Below are 13,465 nucleotides of genomic sequence, written 5' to 3' on the forward strand. Positions count from 1 at the left end.
ATAGCATAAGTTTTATGATTTAATAAATATTGTCAATACACTTTGTTATTAATTTTAGGTCTTTGAAGGGAAGGGAAGAGAAGGGAACTATCAGGGGGAAAGCGCCAAGCCATTACAACTATATAACACTGGGAAGGGGTCAGGATAAGGATTTGGGATGGGACGGGGGGAAGGAATGGCACCCAACCACTTGGACTGTCGGGGATTGAACGCCGACCTGCAAGAAGCGAGACCGTCGCCCTACCGTCCGACCCAAGTGGTTGGACACTTGGAGTTTATTTCAATGGATTATGAAAACAAACATTTAAAAGACAAATGTTTCCGCCCGGGATCGAACCGGGGACCTTGCGCGTGTGAGGCGCACGTGATAACCACTACACTACGGAAACCTGAAGTATAGTGACCTGTTATTATATGGACCAAATCCGATTAATTGATACCGAAGATGCACCCCAGCAAACATTTTCATGTTTTTAAAACATCCTAAAAACGACATTTCATTGTTTTCAGCACGTTTATAATTACGTTTAGAAAAGGTTTTTTGAGAACTTTTATATACAACCTTAGAACGTAAATAATTAACATTTCTAAAAACTTTTTTATAATCTTTTAATTACCTACATTAAAACGTTTAGGGTAAATTAGGGTATAATAATTTTGTAATTCATATCTGAAATAGAAAGGGAGAGAAAGAAAGAAGACATATCTGAGATAGAAATGGACATCCTATATATGTATGTGTAAATTACAAATAAATAGGGTACAAAAAGAGAATTAAAATATTATATTTATTTAATTAAGAATGAGTAATACAACAAAATATATGTAATAGCTCGAAATATATAGACTATATCTATAACAGAATATAAAAGTAAAAATTTAAAAATCTATAAAAATCTATATATGCAATATGTGAACACAATAGATTTTGTGATCAAGCAGCCTGTGATTCATGTCATGCTGAGATCAGTCTGACGTTATAAGCAGTTATTGTTACTTAAAACTAAAACAAGTAAAATTTTCCGAGTATACATATAACACTTTAGTTTTTCTATGACTAATAATAAAAATCTATTAATCAAAAGTTTAGGACTAATTAACTAAAAATAAAAATCTACAAGTGAATGTAAACACAGTCAAGTATAATATTCATGTAGAAAGAGAAAGAAAGAGAGAGAGAAGGAAAGAAAGAGAAAGAAAGAAAGGGAGAAAGAGAAAGAAAAGAAAAAACAGTCATGTATAATATTCATATTAGCACCATGCAATATAACTTAGATTAAGTAAAAAATCTCAGACATTTTTAAATCAAATGAAATATGAGAGCCAGAGAGAGAGACCCAGAGCCAGAGAGAGAGAGCGAGAGCCAGAGAGAGAGCGCCACAGAGCCAGAGAGAGAGAGCGTGAGCCAGAGAGAGAGAGAGAGTCAGAGAGAGAGAGAGAGAGAGCCAGAGAGAGAGAGAGAGCCAGAGAGTGAGAGAGAGCCAGAGAGTGAGAGAGAGCCAGAGAGAGAGAGAGCCAGAGAGAGAGAGCCAGAGAGAGAGAGAGAGAGCCAGAGAGAGAGAGCCAGAGAGAGCCAGAGAGAAAGAGAGCCAGAGAGAGCGAAAGAGCCAGAGAGAGCGAGAGAGCCAGAGAGAGAGAGAGAGAGCCAGAGAGAGAGAGAGAGCCAGAGAGAGAGAGAGAGAGAGAGAGAGAGAGAGAGAGAGAGAGAGAGAGAGAGAGAGAGAGAGAGAGAGAGAGAGAGAGAGAGAGAGAGAGAGCCAGAGAGAGAGAGAGCCAGAGAGAGAGAGAGAGAGAGAGAGAGAGGGAGAGAGAGAGAGAGAGAGAGAGAGAGAGAGAGAGAGAGAGAGAGAGAGAGAGAGAGAGAGCCAGAGAGAGAGAGAGAGAGAGAGCCAGAGAGAGAGAGAGAGCCAGAGAGAGAGAGAGAGAGAGCCAGAGAGAGAGAGAGAGCCAGAGAGAGAGAGAGAGAGAGAGAGCCAGAGAGAGAGAGAGAGAGCCAGAGAGAGAGAGAGAGAGAGCCAGAGAGAGAGAGAGCCAGAGAGAGAGAGAGAGAGCCAGAGAGAGAGAGAGCCAGAGAGAGAGAGAGAGAGCCAGAGAGAGAGAGCAAGAGAGCCAGAGAGAGCGAGAGAGAGCGAGAGAGAGCGAGAGAGAGAGAGAGAGCCAGAGAGAGAGAGAGAGAAAGAGAGAGACAGACAGAGACAGAAAGACACACACACAACAAAAGAGGAGACAGAACAAAATTAAGGCAAGGAGAGAGAAGACAGAACAGAAACAACAGAGAGAGGAGAGAAATGAGAAATCATTGAAGAGAAGGGGAAGAGAAACACAAGATAAGAAAAAAATACAAGAAAAATATACAAGATAAAAATGACATAAATGAATACCACAAATATAAAAAGTAAAGGAAGAGAGAAGCTAGAAGAGACAGGAAACGAGAGATGTTAGAAGAGAGGAGGAAAGGAGAGATTAAAAGACAAGAAAAACAGGAGAGAAACGTAAAAGAAATAAAAAAAAGGGACATTTGTGAGGAGAGAAAATAAAGAGACCAGAGAAGACCATATATCAAGAGTGTGAGGATAAAGACTTATATATTTTCTTAGTAGACATCCACTGGCTCTTGTTGCCCCTCTTGTATACGAATTGTACTTTGCAAGTTTTCCCTGAAAAGATATTAACAAAATTAATATTTAATTATTTATTTATATAAATTACACACACACAAACTTATATATATATATATATATATATATATATATATATATATATATATATATATATATATATATATATATATATATATATATATATAGACCAGAGACCAATTATATATATATATATATATATATATATATATATATATATATATATATATATATATATATATATATATATATATATATATATATATATATATAATTTCGTAAACCTCACCCTGTAAACATTCATGTTTCTACATGTTAAACAAGCTACGAGGATGAGGGAAGGGGATGTTCCCTCCATGCTGGATATTATATTTACCAGGAAAGAGAAAGATATATTTATCATTCAGTACCTCCCTCCTTTGGTACCTCCCTCTTCCTCCTTTCAGTACCTCCCTCCTTTTACCCAAGTGACATGGTCACTTGGGTAAAAGTGACCATGTCTTTTTGGGAATAAAGTATGCAATGCATTATAATCTGGAAGAAAATGAGCTTGAAGCAGTTGAAAAACCTGACTTGTGGAGAGGTCATTATGGGGAACTCAGATATTTCCTTAAGGAATTTGACAAACACTTGCTGTTAGGACATGAAGTAAATGAGATGTATGTCAAGTTTTGTGAAATATATGATAATGGCACAACAAAATTTATACTAAAGCAGAGATGCAGAACTAGGAAAAGGGGAAAAATTGCCCAAACATACAAGCAATACACAGATGCGAGAAACAACAATAGCAGTAAGGAGAGGGGCAGAAAGACTGACTTTCGGTCATATTCAACAACACAAATATACATACACACACACACATTATTGGAAAAAATTGGAATTGGAATATTGGAAAAAATAATTAAAACTAAATGGGTAGAACACCTGGAGAGAAATGATATAATTTCAGACAGACAGTATGGTTTTCGATTTGGAAGATCCTGTGTATCGAATTTACTCAGTTTCTATGATCGAGCAACAGATATATTACAGGAAAGAGATGGTTGGGTTGACTGCATCTATCTGGACCTAAAAAAGGCATTCGACAGTTCCACATAGAGAGGTTGTTCTGGAAACTGGAAAATATTGGAGGGGTGACAGGTAAGCTTCTAATATGGATGAAAAATTTTCTGACATAGAAAAATGAGGGCAGTAATCAGAGGCAATGTATCGGACTGGAGAAATGTCACAAGTGGAGTACCACAGGGTTCAGTTCTTGCACCAGTGATGTTTATTGTCTACATAAATGATCTACCAGTTGGTATACAGAATTACATGAACATGTTTGCTGATGATGCTAAGATAATAGGAAGGATAAGAAATTTAGATGATTGTCATGCCCTTCAAGAAAACCTGGATAAAATAAGTATATGGAGCACCACTTGGCAAATGGAATTTAATGTTAATAAATGCCATGTTATGGAATGTGGAACAGGAGAACATAGACCCCACACAACCTATACATTATGTGAGAAATCTTTAAAGAATTCTGATAAAGAAAGAGATCTAGGGGTGGTTCTAGATAGAAAACTATCACCTGAGGACCACATAAAGAATATTGTGCGCGGAGCCTATGCTACGCTTTCTAACTTTAGAATTGCGTTTAAATACATGGATGGTGATATACTAAAGAAATTGTTCATGACTTTAGTTACGCCAAAGCTAGAATATGCAGCTGTTGTGTGGTGCCCAACAACAGAAGTTGGCCCATATCTTAAGAAGCACATCAACAAACTGGAAAAGGTGCAAAGACATGCTACTAAGTGGCTCCCAGAACTGAAGGGCAAGAGCTACGAGGAGACGTTAGAGGCATTAAATATGCCAAAACTAAAAGACAGAAGAGGTGATATGATCACTACATACAAAATAGTAACAGGAATTGATAAAATCGACAGGGAAGATTTCCTGAGACCTGGAACTTCAAGAACAGGAGGTCATAGATTGAAACTAGCTTAACACAGATGCTAAAGAAATATAAGAAAATTAACTTTCGCAAATAGAGTGGTAGACGGTTGGAACAAGTTAGGTGAGAAGGTGGTGGAGGCCAAGACTGTCAGTAGTTTCAAAGCGTTATATGACAAAGAGTGCTGGGAAGACGGTCTCATCCTTTAACTACACTTAGGTAATTACACACACACACACACATACATATTATATATATATATATATATATATATATATATATATATATATATATATATATATATATATATATATATATATATATATATATATATATATATATATATATATATATATGTCGTACCTAGTCGCCAGAACGCACTTTTCAGCCTACTATGCAAGGCCCGATTTGCCTAATAAGCCAAGTTTTCATGAATTAATATATTTTCTCTATTTTTTTTCTTATGAAATGATAAAGCTATCCATTTCATTATGTATGAGGTCAATTCTTTTTTTATTGGAGTTAAAATTAATAGAGATATATGACCGAACCTAACCTATCTTTATAGGTTAGGTTAGGTAGCTGAAAATGTTAGGTTAGGTAGTCGAAAAAACATTAATTCAAGAAAACTTGGCTTATTAGGCAAATCGGGCCTTGCATAGTAGGCTGAGATGTGCGTTCTGGCTACTAGGTACGACACATTATATATATATATATATATATATATATATATATATATATATATATATATATATATATATATATATATATCGGACAATTAGTAAAAAAAAAAAAAAAATTTAAATTATTTTACCTTGTACCTAGATCCACCAGGCCTGTTTGGTGCCTGTTTCAGTACTTCAGACATCTGGAAGGTCACATCCTCCTCCTCAACTTGTGGATGTGCGTTGATAGATGATTCTGTAAAATTAAGTTATTTATATAATAATAAATTCAGTATAACAATAATATTCTGTAAAATTAAAAGTAATTTATACATCAATCAGATAAAACTCTCCAGAGATGGTGATACACAACATATAAAGGACAAGTTTCAGAACAAAATATGCATTTAGGAATAAGGTTTTGTACATGTAGGTAGCACATGAGAAAATAAGTGGAAGGTGATCAAGTTTATATTAACATGTTAATGACTTTGTTAAGGCTTTGCAAGAATGAAAAAATATTAATAATATAATATCACCTACCAATTAATTGTACATCATTTATAAGTCAATTATTTGCATTATTATTATTCAATACTAATGATATAAAAATGCATTTTGTAATCTACTATTTATGCAAGTATTAAGCACAGGATCATGAAATAAACTGCAAAATACTGTAATGGATAAACCAATTAAGTTTACATTTTCCTATAGCTAAGTCAGTCAGTTCTATTAGCAGCAGAGAACAATTATGCCCAACCTCTATTAAATGAAACAATCTTAAGAGCAAGTGATAGAAATATAATCATTTATGCTTGGGATTATGGAATGGTTCCAAATATGAAAAATATTAAGTTTTTTGGTTAAAAATTTTTAACTTAAAATTTACATTTTTAAGTGAATTTTAAACTTTAAAAAAATTATTTAATTTTTTGGTTACTTACTTAAAATAACATTATATAGTTCTTGTTTTTGTAGAAATGCCAATTTCTTCTTTTGCCCTTCCAGACTGTATAGTGACCACAGGCCGTTTGTTCATATCTTCATTATTCTTCGAACCATGGTTGCACAATCAGACCCACGTACACTGGTTAAAAGCATCACCTAAAAGCAACAACAAAAATGTAGTACACTGACGAATTTTGAATATATATATATATATATATATATATATATATATATATATATATATATATATATATATATATATATATATATATATATATATATATATATATTAGTTGATTTTATACCCGCATTAGGTCAGGTGATAATACAATGAAGGTGAAAACATGGGGGGATACATAAGGGATAAACATAGGGGCTGCAGAAGGCTTATTGGCCCATACGAGGCATCTCCTATCTAAACACAAAGATTAATCCAGCGTAATTGGCCTGTTATGTTGTAACATTATTATTTATATTTATATATATATATATATATATATATATATATATATATATATATATATATATATATATATATATATATATATATATATATATATATATATATATATATGTCGTACCTAGTAGCCAGAACGCACTTATCAGCCTACAATGCAAGGCCCGATTTGCCTAATAAGCCAAGTTTTCATGAATTAATATGTTTTCTCTATTTTTTTTCTTACGAAATGATAAAGCTACCCATTTCATTATGTATAAGGTCAATTTTTTTTAATGGAGTTAAAATTAACGTAGATATATGACCGAACCTAACCAACCCTACCTAACCTAACCTAACCTATCTTCATAGGTTAGGTTCGGTTAGGTAGCAGAAAACGTTAGGTTAGGTTAGGTTAGGTAGTCGAAAAAACATTAATTCATGAAAACTTGGCTTATTAGGCAAATCGGGCCTTGAATAGTAGGCTGATAAGTACGTTCTGGCTATTAGGTACGACATATATATATATATATATATATATATATATATATATATATATATATATATATATATATATATATATATATATATATATATATATACACATATATATATATATATATATAATGTGTATATATATATATATGTATGCCATATACATATATATGCTATGTTGTATGCTACAACTTGGCTGATAATAAAGCCATTCACAACTGCAGGCCTAATAAAAAAAGGAGGTGGCATAGCAATATCTTACAAAGATACCTTCATCTGCAATAGTCTCATTAGTAATAGAGACGACTATTGTGAATATACCTTTGCCAAGTTCTCCAGTAAATCCCTTAAATCCTCCTTGACTATAAGTGCCATCTATAGATTTCCCAATACCGACATAGCTTCATTCTCAGATAACGTAAGGAATCTTATCATAAATAACAATCTCAACAAAAATCAAACCAACTTAGTGGTTTGTAATGGTGAACAAAACATGCAGATACTTATATATAACCTGTGAATAGAGTGTAATAACACCAAAACTATTTGTTTATTGTTTTATAACCATAATAATTGAATCACTAATATGATTCACTAATATATAATCCTAATAATAATCACTAATATATAATCCATTGAGCATGCTGCATCTCTTTCAGTCTCTTTGCAATTTGAACAAGAGGGTTTTTAATTGATCGAACCATATTCTTAAAGTAAAGTAAATGAGATGTATTCCATATTTTGCAAAATATACGATGAAGGCACACAAACATTCATACCAAAACTGAAGGGCAGGATTTATGAGGAGACATTAGAGGCATTAAATATTCCAAACTAGAAGACAGAAGGAAAAGAGGAGATATGATCACTACGTACAAAACAGTAACAGGAATTGATAAACTTGATAGGGAAGATTTCCCGAGACCTGGAATTTCAAGAACAAGAGGTTATAGATTTAAACGAACTAAACAAAGATGCCGAAGAAATGTAAGACAATTCACTTTTGCAAACAGAATGGTAAACGGTTGGAACATGTTAGGTGAGAAGGTGGTGGAGGCCAAATCCGTCAAAAGTTTCAAAGCATTATATGACAAAGAGTGCTGGGAAAATGGGACACCACGAGTGTAGCTCTCCATCCATCTGATTGATAACCCAAATGAATTTTTCATGGATATGATACCAACATCAAATCATAAATCAGATGTGATCCTATCCCCACTGGATTTTGAAGAAGCCATAGACAGTATGCCTATGCACTCTGCACCAGGCCCTGACTCTTGGAACTCTATATTCATCAAGAACTGTAAAAAACGTTATCGCAGGCCCTTCACATTCTTTGGAGACAAAGCCAAGATACTGGCATTGTCCCTGACATACTAAAAACAGCAGAGATAGCACCTCCCCATAAAGGAGGAAATAAGGCAGAGGCAAAAAACTACAGACCGATAGCACTAACATCGCACATCATAAAAATCTTTGAGAGAATGCTAAGAAGTAAGATCACAAAATACATGGAATCACAGCATCTCCATAACCCCAGACAACATGGTTTCAGAACAGGGCGCTCTTGCCTATCACAGTTGCTGGACCACTCTGACATGGCACTAGATGCCATGGAAGACAAACAAAACGCTTTGACAAAAAAAAGCCTTTGACAAATGTGACCATTGTGTTATTGCACATAAAATGCGTTCAAAAGGAATTACCGGAAAAATAGGCAGATGGATATACAACTTCCTGACTAATAGAACCCAATGTGTAGTAGTCAACAAAATAAAATCTGGACCATCAACCGTAAAGAGCTCAGTCCCCAAGCGTACTGTGCTTGCTCCAATACTTTTTCTCATCCTCATATCGGACATAGACAAGGACACAACCTATAGTACTTGATCATCCTTTGCAGATGACACTAGAATCTTCACGAGAGTAGGCAACATAGAGGACACGGCAAACCTCCAATCAGATGTAAATCAGGTCTTTCTATGGGCTACAGAAAATAACATGGTGATTAACGAACATAAGTTTCAGCTCATGCGCTACGGAAAAAATAAAAAATATAAAAACGGAAACCACTTACAAAACTCAGTCAAATCATAACATTGAACGGAAAAGCAACGTAAAGGATTTGGGTGTACTGATGTCAGAAGGCCTTACATTTAAAGAACACAATAAAGTAGCCGTCACAACTGCAAGAAAAATGACAGGATAGATAACAAGAACTTTTCACACTAGAGATGCTATACCGATGATGATAGTTTTCAAGACGCTAGTGCTCTCTAGAGTGGAATACTGCTGCATAATGAAAGCCCCTTTCAAAGCTGGAGAAATTACTGACCTATACTTATGCATTTATCTTCGGTTTAACACAACAGGCACCAGACACACGCTAGGCACCATACACACTAGGATAAAACAAACATTAGGCCAGAAGTCAGAAAAGAATTCAAAGAATTTTACTAGAAAGGCTTGCTGTTAGGAAAGGAAGTAATTGAGATGAATTAATGCACAGTATGTCAATTTTGTGAAATATATGATAAAGGAACAAAAACATTTATACCAAAACAAAGATGCAGAACTAGGAAATAGGATTTGTTCAACTGAAATTTCAAGACGGACAGAGACCAAAAGACACAAAAATGGAATCAATATACGAAGAGGCCAAACCCCCAAACATACCAGTAATACAAAGAGAAACAACTACACGGCAGTGAGGAGAGAGGCAGAAAGAAATTTTGAAAAAAAGGAACAAACAAATGTAAAGTAGAACAAATCATATTCTATAAATACAGCAACAACCAATTGCAGGTAAAGGATAATATTCAGAGCTTTTAAATGCATGGATGGCGAAATACTCAAGAAATTGTTCACGACTTTTGTTAGACCAAAGTTGGAATATGCAGCGGTTGTATGGTGCCCATATCTTAAGAAGCACATAAACAAACTGGAAAAGGTGCAAAGACATGCTACTAAGTGGCTCCCAGAACTGAAGGACAAGAACTATGAGGAGAGGTTAGAGGCATTAAATATACCAAATATACTACACAAATATATATACTACACATGCACAATAAACTACCCTACACAGGCTGAGTATGGTGTGTACAATAAATTATTAGCTAAAAGATAAGACTGAGTTTGTATAAATGGGGGTTAAGTCAGAGTGGGAAAATGTAAGTGGAGTGCCTAAAAACCCTGTCCTGGGACCTCTGTAATTCATAATATATACAAATAATTTAGACTCAGGTTTGATCAGCAATATTTGAAAATTTCCAGACGATACAAAAGGGATTTTTTTCTGGATTCAGGATTATTTTTTTATGGCTGAAAACAGGTTTTCAGCAATAAAAGAAATACAGTATTGCTGGAACAACCGTCGACATCTTCAAGAGAAAACCTGAACATCTTCAAGAAGTGAAGATGACCTTGAGAAGAAGTATAGGTTGGGAGAAGTATAGGTTAGGAATTGTCTCCAAAGAATTCTCAAAGAATTACTCGTTATTGCTATCCAAGATAATTAGACGAGCCAAAGCTAAATACTACGAAGATAAATTTACCCAAATAAAGAGTACCTTACCTAAAAATATGTATGTACCTTACGTAAATAAACATTTGATTTTGAAGTGCCGGACAAACAAGGCTGTGGTGGATATGTGGGCCTGAGGGGCCTGTCCAAGCAACAGCCTGTTGGATCAAGCTCTCACATGTCAAGCCTGGCCTTGGAAGGGCTTGGTGAGTAGAACAACTACCAGAACCCTATAATGCATGTATCAAGGTGTCCAGGCAGTGAGCACCACATAATGCAGTGCAGTCCTGTAAGAATAAGCACAGTAAGTATGGGCATGGAGGGGGTGCAGCAGTGGCTTGTGAAGGGCTGGAGAGTAAATGGACATGCCCAGGGGTAAAAAGCATTAGGGTAACAGAACATAGCCCATAAAAATAGTAATGACAATGAATGAATAATTATATGAATGCAATAATACTTCATATCTCAATAGGAATACTAAGCAGGATGCAAGACAAGGTACTGGTGGTGATAGTGGTTGGTACAAGTCCTCACATCCCCACAGACACCAGTAACAGCCCTCACCTCCCAACACAGTACCCTTGTAGCGAGTTAATCTTATACTCGCTTCATTATCTTATAGCATAACTAATTAACACTAATTACAGAAGCTACACAGGTGATACTTTGGTGTGAGTTGAGCGCACTGAGCGTCGGTATCGCTACACCCTTGTTCCTTAACAACCCTTTGGACCTTTATTACAGAAAAATAGAATCAATTAATTTAATAAAATATAAAATATAAGTGCTTACTTACGATAATACTATCGGTGGAACACAAAATCTTCTTCTTCTTGATAGTAGGTGCAGTTTGCATGAAGGGTTAGTCCTCGCCATGACTGAACTGACGACAAAATGGCCGATGTGTTGATATGGCGTCAGATGACGCTGTGACGTCACAGGTGAGGGACGCTTTGCGCATTACTCCCTCGTACTTAAAAAGTACTACAGGTACTTTTTGGTTTTATTTTTGAATATGGCAGAAGTTGGACAGCTTTTCAAATCATTATAAGGGAGTGAGTTCCATAGACTAGGTCCCTTTATTTACATAGAGTGTTTACATAGATTAAGTTTGACTCTGGGGATATCAAAGAGATATTTATGTCTGGTGGGGACGTGGCCATGTGTTCTATTACATCTGTCCAGGAAGAGTTTCAGAACAGGGTTTGCAGTTAGAAAAAGGGCTTTATAAACGTAATTTACACAGGAGAATGTATGGAGTGAATTTGTTTAGCATGTTTAAGGATTTGAACAAGGGAGCTGTGTGTTGTCTGAAGGTAGAGTTAGTTATTGTCCTGATAGCAGATTTTTACTGGATGATGATGGGCTTGAGGTAGTTTGCAGAGGTTGAACCCCAAGCACAAACGCCATAAGAATGATAGGGATAGATAAGTGCATAATAGAGTGAGAGGAGAGCAGAGTAGGGTACATAATATCTGATCTTAAACAGTATACCAACTGTTTTAGAAACCTTTTTAGTTATGTGTTGTATATGGGTGCGGAAGTTGAGTCTCTTGTCTAAGTATAGGCTAAGAAACTTTCCATCATTTTTATTGCTAATGTTTACATTATCTATCTGAAGCTGAATTGCATTTGTTGATTTGTTTCCAAATAAGATATAGTAGGTCTTTTCTATGTTTTGTGTGAGGTTTGTTGGTTGACATCCACAAGTAGACTTTTTTTAATTAATTGTTTACAACATTATTTAACAGGAGTGGGTTGGGGTCAGAGTAGATGAGTAGTATCATCAGCCAACAATATAGGTTTAAGTATGTTAGAGACATTAGGGAGATCATTGATGTATATAAGAAACAGGAGGGTCCTAGGATGCTGCTCTGTGGCACCTTTACGGTAATTAAGTGGTAGAGTGGGAGAGGTTATATCATTGATGGCTTCATATTGGTGTCTGTTACTAGGATAGGATCGGATATAGTTTAGGGCAAGGCCACGGATTCCATAATGGTGGAATTTAAGTAAGAGGTAGTTATGGTTAACAGTATCAAAGGCCTTTCTCAGGCCGATGAAGAGTTCAATTGGAAACTCACTTTTGTCAAGGGCTGAGAAGATTAAGTCAAGCAGACTAACAATAGCATCATTGGTACTCTTTTGGGAGCGGAAGTCAAACTGACAGGGACTTAGTATATTGAATTTTACAAGATTGGAGTAGAGCTGTTTGTAAAAAAAAAAAAATAATTTTGATAATATAGGTAGATTCGATATGGGTCTGTAATTATTTATGTCTGCCGTGTTACCTCCTTTATGAACTGGCGTTACTCTTGCTTTTTTAAGGATATCAGGGAAGGTATGACACTCTAGGGATTTGTTGAACAGCAGTGCTATGGATGGTGCAAGGGCATGGGAGGCACGCCTGTGTACCATCGATGGTATTTCACTAATGTTCCCAGCTTTGGTTTTTAGCGAGTGAATGATGGACACAACATCTGTAGGGCTGACCGGAGAGAGGAGAAGAGAGTTTGGATAGCTGCGTGAAAGATATGTGGTAACATATGTCTGAGTCTCTGGGATTTTTCGGGCAAGGTGAGCACCAAACGATGAAAAGAAGCTATTAAATTCAGTTGCTGTTTCAAGATCTGTTGCAGGTGTATAACCATCCTTGGAGATTTTTATCTTATTATGTAAATGTTGTTTAGCTCCTAGGATGGTAGAGATGGCTCTCCATGTGCTTTTTATGTTGCCTTTTGCTTCTTTGAATCTATTCTCGTAATAGGAACGCTTTGCTCTTATTATACTGGTAAGCACTGATGAATACCT

The 13,465-nt window shown here is 35.6% G+C and overlaps 1 long non-coding RNA gene and 1 other non-coding gene across 2 annotated transcripts; both read right to left on the minus strand.

The window, feature by feature from the left end:
* Nucleotides 1–316: 316 nt before the first annotated feature.
* Nucleotides 317–389, minus strand: TRNAV-CAC (transfer RNA valine (anticodon CAC)). The gene has a single exon. It is a non-coding gene; the product is annotated as a tRNA-Val (tRNA).
* Nucleotides 390–5,398: 5,009 nt separating this feature from the next.
* On the minus strand, nucleotides 5,399–11,548 carry LOC138371236 (uncharacterized). The gene is made up of 3 exons (XR_011230355.1): nucleotides 11,451–11,548; nucleotides 10,706–10,941; nucleotides 5,399–5,505 (listed from the first exon to the last, which is right to left on the minus strand). It is a non-coding gene; the product is annotated as an uncharacterized lncRNA (long non-coding RNA).
* Between the last annotated feature and the right edge of the window lie 1,917 nt (nucleotides 11,549–13,465).

The sequence above is a fragment of the Procambarus clarkii genome, chromosome 35, assembly GCF_040958095.1.
Source record: "Procambarus clarkii isolate CNS0578487 chromosome 35, FALCON_Pclarkii_2.0, whole genome shotgun sequence".
NCBI classification, from domain to species: domain Eukaryota; kingdom Metazoa; phylum Arthropoda; class Malacostraca; order Decapoda; family Cambaridae; genus Procambarus; species Procambarus clarkii.